At 34.0% G+C, this 8,203-nt stretch overlaps 1 long non-coding RNA gene across 2 annotated transcripts; it reads left to right on the top strand.

Annotated features, from left to right (window-relative positions):
* Nucleotides 1-1,448: 1,448 nt before the first annotated feature.
* Nucleotides 1,449-5,888, top strand: LOC120081311. 2 transcript variants are annotated; one of them, XR_005482784.1, is made up of 5 exons: nt 1,449-1,590; nt 1,981-2,040; nt 4,315-5,014; nt 5,086-5,392; nt 5,473-5,888. It is a non-coding gene; the product is annotated as an uncharacterized LOC120081311 (long non-coding RNA). The 2 variants fall into 2 exon arrangements; XR_005482783.1 differs by having other exon boundaries at nt 4,315-5,392.
* The last annotated feature ends 2,315 nt before the right edge of the window (nt 5,889-8,203 follow it).

Below are 8,203 nucleotides of genomic sequence, written 5' to 3'. Positions count from 1 at the left end.
ATTTTATGCCTAACAATATTGAAAACTTTCCATTATAAAAGTGAGGACAAATTTTCATATAACTTCAATCCATTGAATGTCATAAAAGAAATATTTCAAAATTGTGTTGGTCCTATAAAATAAAATAATATATCATCAAATGATTGACAAATATTACGTAATGTATGTACTGTTGTAGTACTATACTTTTTTTCCTATCAACTTAGTTCACTTTTATATATATATATATATATATATATCGGGTGCACAACCCTAATTGTATTTAATAGATAAATCTGAATTCAAGGCTATCATTGATTTTAGTTTAGTTTAGTTTTTTTTTTTTTTTTTTTTGGGTCAAAATATAGTTCATTAAACTTTCAAAGGTACTTAATGTTATACCTTTAATTGAAACATTTTCATTGCTTAGATTTCTATTTCTTTTATTTTGTGTATAATTAATTTATGTCCTAATTTTCGCGAGTTTTGAGATGTTGATTGTAGGCAAATTTAACACTAAAACAAAATTAAAAGTGTTTTTTTTTTAATTCTAATTGCGAGAGAGTTCTAGTAAAATGACCTATTAAGATTCTTGATGTCTTTACTGTAATTAGAGGTTTGGTAGCTCTCATCCTCTATTATTGTGAAGTCAGATTGCTTAGACATCATTAGTGTGATTACTCACAACATTCAGGATTTGTTAGAGATGTCGGGATTTGTTGAGAAGATTGGGGCTCTGGTCGTGTCGACTCAGGTGGTGTTTTTTGTTTGGTGTTCACATTCTGCAATGAGTTAACCCACCGTTCGGCTCATGCTACAATATTTTGTGGTAACTATGGGTCATTTTGTATCTTTTTCTTCTTCTAGTTCAAGAAGTTGTTGAAATTTTCGAATGATCTCAGATTGATTTTCCTCACCTCTTTTGAGTAAGGGTTGTAGTTCTCGCTAGTTCTTGAACGATTTTTTTTTTAAAGGGTCTTTTTTTAGTTTTACATTGCAAAGAGAATTGGGACAAAATAAAAAATCAATAAACTTAGTAAAAATATCTTTAAAATATAATTTTAAAAAAAATCTATAAAATATAATAAATTCATATAATTCTATACTATTGGAATCTTCCCACCAAATATGATGTTTGTTGGAGAAGAAAAAAATTCAAATAAGAAAATCCAATGCAAAGGAAAAACACTTCCCCACCACTGCCAAAATTTATATATAAAACCCCATGAAATTTCAACATTCTAAATTTATATATAAAACCCCATGAAATTTCAACATTCTTCATCTTCACAAACGAAAATCTTACAAATTTTCAGCCATGGATTGACGGTGGGTGTCGATTCCCAATCGGGTTCGGCCCTGAAGGATTCTTCCGACTGCTCTCTCTCACTTCTTCTTTCCTCTTCATATCTCAATAACAATTTCAATTCGTAAGAAAAACAACAAGATTTTGAAGATAATTGAATGTTAAAAAAAACGCAGAAAGAATCCACTCACTGTATCGTCAAACATGATTCTTCTCCCCAAGTTCGCTTCTCTGGATTCAGCCGCTTGAACCATGAAGCCATGCGAATGAACACATTGACAAGATACAAAGAGACCCAAAAAGAGGTAAGCAAGAACTTGCAGCCTTCTGTTTTGCTCTGCCATTTGTTCTCTGCTGAGATTTGTAAGCTCGAAAACTTATATATATAATTTCTATTGCAACATAATCATAACTTATTTGAACCATTTGAGATTTCGATCCAAATTCTGTCTGGGAATCCTATGCCAAAATTAGATCTGTGATGTCGTTTTTCGTTGACTTGTTAATCTACTGTGTAATCATCTCGTAAACATATTCATTTCCTTTCAAAATTCTCCACACAGCTGTAACCTCAATCCAAATTTTCATTGTGCTGCATAGGTGTTTGTTGAAATGCCCAAATGACATTATTATGATCTTTTCCTCTTTTTTTCAATTGATTTGGACTTTTAAGCTGTGTGTGAATGATTATCCAGGCTCATCAAAGCATGCTACACAAAGTAAAGATAGCATAAAGTAACAGCACAAGCAATGCAGTAAGATTGGTAACCTTTACTAAATTTTTCTTCTGACCATGTTCCTATTTTAATGAACAAGAAGATGAGTATATCATGTTGGTTTTTTAAGTTTATTACATTAGTAAATCTTCCTTATTAAATGGGAGAGAGTGGTTGCAAACTTGTTAGACTAAAAGGATAGTACCAACCCAAGAAGGGTTGTTCTTTTCACTAATACATATGATCTTTTCCACTCTGACTTTTTCTGTAAAACCAAAAGTTATTTTGTTTGGTTTTGAGGGGATTTGCATGTGGGTTTTACCGGAAACTAAGCCTCTTGAAGGATTGTTGTATAATCGAAGTGAAGTATAGGTAGATTATTTCAGAAAGTTCTGTTCTTCTGATTTTATTTTCAACTTATGTTATATATCCTAATCTAGTTTTTTTTTATCCAACAAGAGACATGTCACCTCAAAAGGTAAGCAGGAGCTCATTTCTTCTTTGGATTTCGAAAGGGCTGTTACTTTAGATCAATTCATCTGTGGAGGAAAAACTAACCATCAATTAACCTAGAATGAGACAATATATGATGATGGATTTGGCACTGCTTATAAAGTTTGTATGTCTGATTTCATTGATGGATTATTAGGCACTTGGATATGTTCTGTTTTAGGCTATTTTTCCCTCTTTTCTTTCAAAATTCTGTCTGGTGGGGTGCTTTTGATATCTATTGTGCTAGTGCTTTCAAGGCATTACAATCCAAAAACCTTTCTTATCACCTGCCACTTTTTGTTTTTCTTTAGGATAATAACAAAAACTTTTTATTCATAAAATTGCAAAGAATTCTTGTTCAAAAGTGAGCCCAAAAAAGGCACCTTGAAAATTCCCATTTGTAAAAAAGTTGAATAGTTGTGTTGTGTAGTCACAAAAAGGGGTCTCTATGCACTCCAATTTTGGAACAGAATTGACATTCTCCCCTTTAAAAAAGGCCTTTGCTTTTCTCTTGAGATTGTGGCCTGTGGCAGACTTTGTTTCATGAAGCAACTAACAGTAAATAGAGAGGAAGAAACCTACTAGGGATGTTGAATTTTTTAGGATATGTTTTTGTATTAGTATAATTACATTATTGGATCATTATTTTACAAGCTTTTTGAGATGATATATGATTGAGTGGATCTTCAAACTTTGGTATGGGCCGCTAGGTTGTTTCCCATGAACTTTTAGTGCTAATCACTTTTAACACTATCAAAATCAATCTTCCAAACATAGCTCTTATTCTTCATCTAATAAACAAAACTTTCTTGTTTTAGTATTTATTATTGGAAAAATTCTTTCATTTCCACCACAAAGACTAACACATATGATCTGCTAGTTATGGTATGCTCATTTTGGCGTCTTCAATTTCAATTATATTATTGTCTTATTCTTCTTCTTGCATTTTCAATCTACAACTCACCATCTCTTCTAAGCGAAAAATTTTAGAAAATAATCCAAATCTCAAAAACTTTTCTATGAATGACCTATTCCCAAACCTTATCTACGACTGACATTTTGTCCATGTGAAATACCAATTTTACCCCCAATTTAAAAAACTCTTTAGACCGCTTTACGAAGGATCGTTCACCCCACTTTTTCACTTACATCTCTCACTGTGCGATTTTGGCTCTCATTTCTCTCGTTTTGCCTCGTCATCTCCCCTCTCCATCGAGCGTCTGGCCACCTTCTCGCCAGTCACTTATACACATTTTCCACCGTCGTCGATCTCTAAAAGATTTGTGACTCTTCCCCTTAAATACATGTTGATATTCGTTTAGGGTTCTCGTTGGTCGTTTAGGGTTCGCAAAGGTTCGCGCCTACCTTTTGTTAAACAACCTCTCAACTTTTGTTAAATAATTGTGTATTCGTTCTTAAGAGATTGTTTAGATAATCCTAGGCAAGCGTTTAGTATTCTTTAAACAATCGGTTAGAGAAACATAAGCAATCGTTTAGTTTTGTTTACGTGATCGCTTAGTTCTTTGTAATGCGACCGTTTAGTTGTTTGTAATGCAATCATTTAGGTATTTGTTACGCAATCATTTAGCTGTTTGTTACACAATCGTTTAGGTATTTGTAATGAAATCGTTCAGTTATTTGTTACGAAATCGTTTGGTTGCTTGTTATCCGATCGCTTAGTTTTTTTGTTATGGGATTGTTTAGTTTTTATTGTGCGACCGTTTAGTTTTTATTGTGCTATCGTTTAGTTTTTATTATGCAATCATTTAGTTGTTTTAGGCGATCATTTACTTATTGTGGTAATGTATGCGTTTGTTACAGATTGCTAAGTTGGTTGTCCCTGCTAAGAAATATTTTCCTGCTACAGTTTCTTGTCAAGTCCACAAAACTGCGTCGGTTATTAAGAATAAGTTGACAGAAGAGCAGATGAGAATGTTTAGGACAACTAACTTTGGTCCACTGTTCGACGTAGATCTTGTATTTAATGGGCAACTTTTTCATCATTTTTTGTTGAGGGAAGTAACGGATGCGAACCTAGGCGTTATATCATTCAACATACTGGGGAATAGGGTAACATTCTCTCAAGACGATTTTAATTTGATAACTGAGTTGTGGCCGACCAAGGAAATAATAGAAAGACAAACAAGTGGTAAGAGACTATGACAACTTATTCTTGGACCGAATGACCTAAATGATAAGGATAGTTCTTGCAAGGATGTGGAGAATGCATTCGAGAAGTTCACTTTTACAAACGATGAAGATGTCGTCAAGCTTGCATTGGCATTATTCATAAAAAAACAGTGATGATTGGAAAAGACAAGAAAACCCAATTTGATGTGAAAACATTTGGGATTGTCGATGACCCTGAAGTCTTTAGACATTATGACTGGTCGTCCGTCTTTTCCAAACATACATTGAATAGTATGAAGATTATCGTGCGCGGGAAGGAGGCACACGAGTCAAAGAAAGTAGAAAATGTTATTTGTGCCTCATTATAAAGGGATTTGCACTTGTATTCTAGGTATGTGCTTTCATTTCCATTTCACTTTAATTTGTGTGCTATGTTTGTGTAACAAAGCTCCCATATTATAGGTTTGGACTTACAAAATTTTATCTACGTCAAATAAGTAGAAAATGCTATTTGTGCCTCATTATAAAGGGATTTGCACTTGTATTCTAGGTATGTGCTTTCGTTTCCATTTCACTTTAATTTGGGCGTTATGTTTGTGTAACAAAGCTCCCATATTATAAGTTTGGGCTTACGAAATTTTATCTACGTCAAGTAAGTTCATAGCCACCAAAGTCAGCAACGCTGCAATTCCTAGAATTCTTAGATGAACTTGTTCTCGTGCTCCATCTTATAAATCCTTGAGTAAGAATGCGTTTCAACCCAAAAAAAGTAAGTAACCGATTGCTTAGTAATTATTGGCATATATCATAGTTTCATGCATTCTGACTTATTCATTTGCTTATGTACAGCATAGTGTTTTGACAAGACTTGTACCGAGCGCAGAGGTGATAATGTACAAAGAGTATCGGTTGGAAAGACTCGATGTGATCCATGATGTGGAAAGAAGAAAGATTGAGGAGGTTGAGAGTCATGATCACTTTCTTGAGACCCATGAGTCCTTCGGAGGGCACGATGGGTTTGATCAACATGTTAGGGAGCAAAAACACCCTCCGTCCGATGAACCCCATGTTGGTGAGCAAGATCAGCATGTAACTAAGCATCATGCGATAAAGCTCAAATCACGTAGACCGATTCATACTCTAACCAAGAGAAGGATAAGAGGGGGCAGGATGAATCGTCAAATACGCAAAATAAGTCCTCAAAACAACTAAATGGGATATGTATGTATATAATCATAAACGATTGCCTGGAAAATCCTAAGCGATTGTTTGGAAAATCCTAAACCCATCATTTGGATAATTCTAAACAAATCGTTTAAGATTCTCCAAACGATTTTTTAGAAAATCTTAAACGATCGTGTGATATTTTTAAACAATTGTGTAGAAAATCTTAAACGATCATTTATATAATCAGATGAATCACTTTTTTACTTGTATATTTTGTTTGATTTGTTCAGGATAACAATGAAGGAACTCATGACGATAATAATAATGAGTGTAATAATGAAAGGGACTCATGATGATGGTAATAATAATAATGAGTCCTTCGGAGGGCATGATAGGTTTGATCAGCATGTTAGGGAGCAAAAAACACCCTCCGTCCGATGAACCCCATGTTGGTGAGCAAGATCAGCATGTAACTAAGCATCATGCGATAAAGCTCAAATCACGTAGACCGATTCATACTCTAACCAAGAGAAGGATAAGAGGGGGCAGGATGAATCGTCAAATACGCAAAATAAGTCCTCAAAAAACTAAATGGGATATGTATGTATATAATCATAAACGATTGCCTGGAAAATCCTAAGCGATTGTTTGGAAAATCCTAAACCCATCATTTGGATAATTCTAAACAATCGTTTAAGATTCTCCAAACGATTTTTTAGAAAATCTTAAACGATCGTGTGATATTTTTAAACAATTGTGCAGAAAATCTTAAACGATCATTTATATAATCAGATATGATCACTTTTTTACTTGTATATTTTGTTTGATTTGTTCAGGATAACAATGCAGCCATAACCACCTGCAGTGGAATTGAAACCAGCCACTGGTGTTATCAATCTCAACTTCTTGATCCCGGTACCTAACTTTCCATAAGAAACTTAGCTCCTATGACTCGTTGTTCCCAATCCTGGATATGTTATGGAATGCATACAAAAAATGGAAAAAAACCATCCGAAAACAAAAAATGATGAGTGAACGGTGGTATATACATTCTAAACCAAAGAGTTCTTCAGGACACTTGAGAAGAACACATGGGTGATTAGGGACATGAATAATTCTATAATGATAACTTATAAAATTTCTATACGATCATTTAGAAAATGTTAAATTATCACTAAAAAAAATCCTAAACGATCATTTAGAAATTATCAAATGAGCATTTAGCAAATATTATACGATCTCTTAGAAAATCGTCAACGATCGTTTAGAAAAGCTTAAACGATTGTGCAGTAAATCTTCAACGATCGTTTAAGAACAAAAAATAACATAAATAAATTATTGCACATAAATAATTAAACGATCGTCTATAGATAACTAAACGATCGTTTATATAATACTAAACAATTGCATATATATAACTAAACGATCGTCTATAAGTAATTAAATGATCGTTCATAAAAAAGTAAATGATCGCACAGAAATAAGTCGATCGTATATACACAAGTAAACAATCACCTATAAATTACATATCATCAAGCTTAGATGGGTCAGTGCCAAGAGTTATTAATGTTTGTTTGCACGTTTTCTTGTTATGCCCTCTCTGACTACATCTTGTACACCTGTGAATTTGTCTTGGCTCCTCTTTAACAGAAGGTACCCTAACGGTTTAACGACGATCCACACTTGGTACCTTTCATGGTGGTAGAAGTTCGAAGTCTTCAAAATTTAATCTTCGACTACATTCTTGTCTATGTCCAACAAGGAAGATCAGTTCTACATAAGCAGCAAACACATGTTCAATTGTAAACCATGTTGCACATAATGTTTAAACATTAATGTTCCTAAGAGTTAACGCAGATATTGCATGGGAGCATCCATGCAATTGAACTCCATACAAGTACATGTTTGTGAACGAAGATCAACCAACCCCTCAAATATCCTTCGTCCACATTAATTATATGCATGTCTACTGGGGACACACGATATGTTCTAGCATCAGCTTTGATTTCTTAAGAATACTCATTGCGTAATCAGTTACAATGTTTGTGCATGTCATTGCATATGTACGTTGGACTTTGAGCCAACCTTGTAGTCACTCACAGGTATGCTCTAATAGCTTTGTGATTCGTAGTTCTCGTGCATCTTTCAACACTCTATTGAGATATTCTACTATATTTGTCGGCATCTTGTCATACCTACAATGGATTTAATAAACTCTTGCCCACCGTTGTAATCCAATCTCCTCAATATAAGTCGTCACCCCGAGATATTGATGGAGCTTAGCCCAAGACATCTGAAACTCAGACATTCTATAAGCTTTCTCCGTTAAGTAGAAGTGTAGAATTATGTTCTTATTCTTGAATCTATCTACCAAATTGTTCCGAATTTGGTAGCATGGAATGCATCAGGGAAT

Source organism: Benincasa hispida, chromosome 7, assembly GCF_009727055.1.
Source record: "Benincasa hispida cultivar B227 chromosome 7, ASM972705v1, whole genome shotgun sequence".
Lineage (NCBI taxonomy): Eukaryota > Viridiplantae > Streptophyta > Magnoliopsida > Cucurbitales > Cucurbitaceae > Benincasa > Benincasa hispida.
This window is presented reverse-complemented; position numbering and strand designations above follow the sequence as displayed.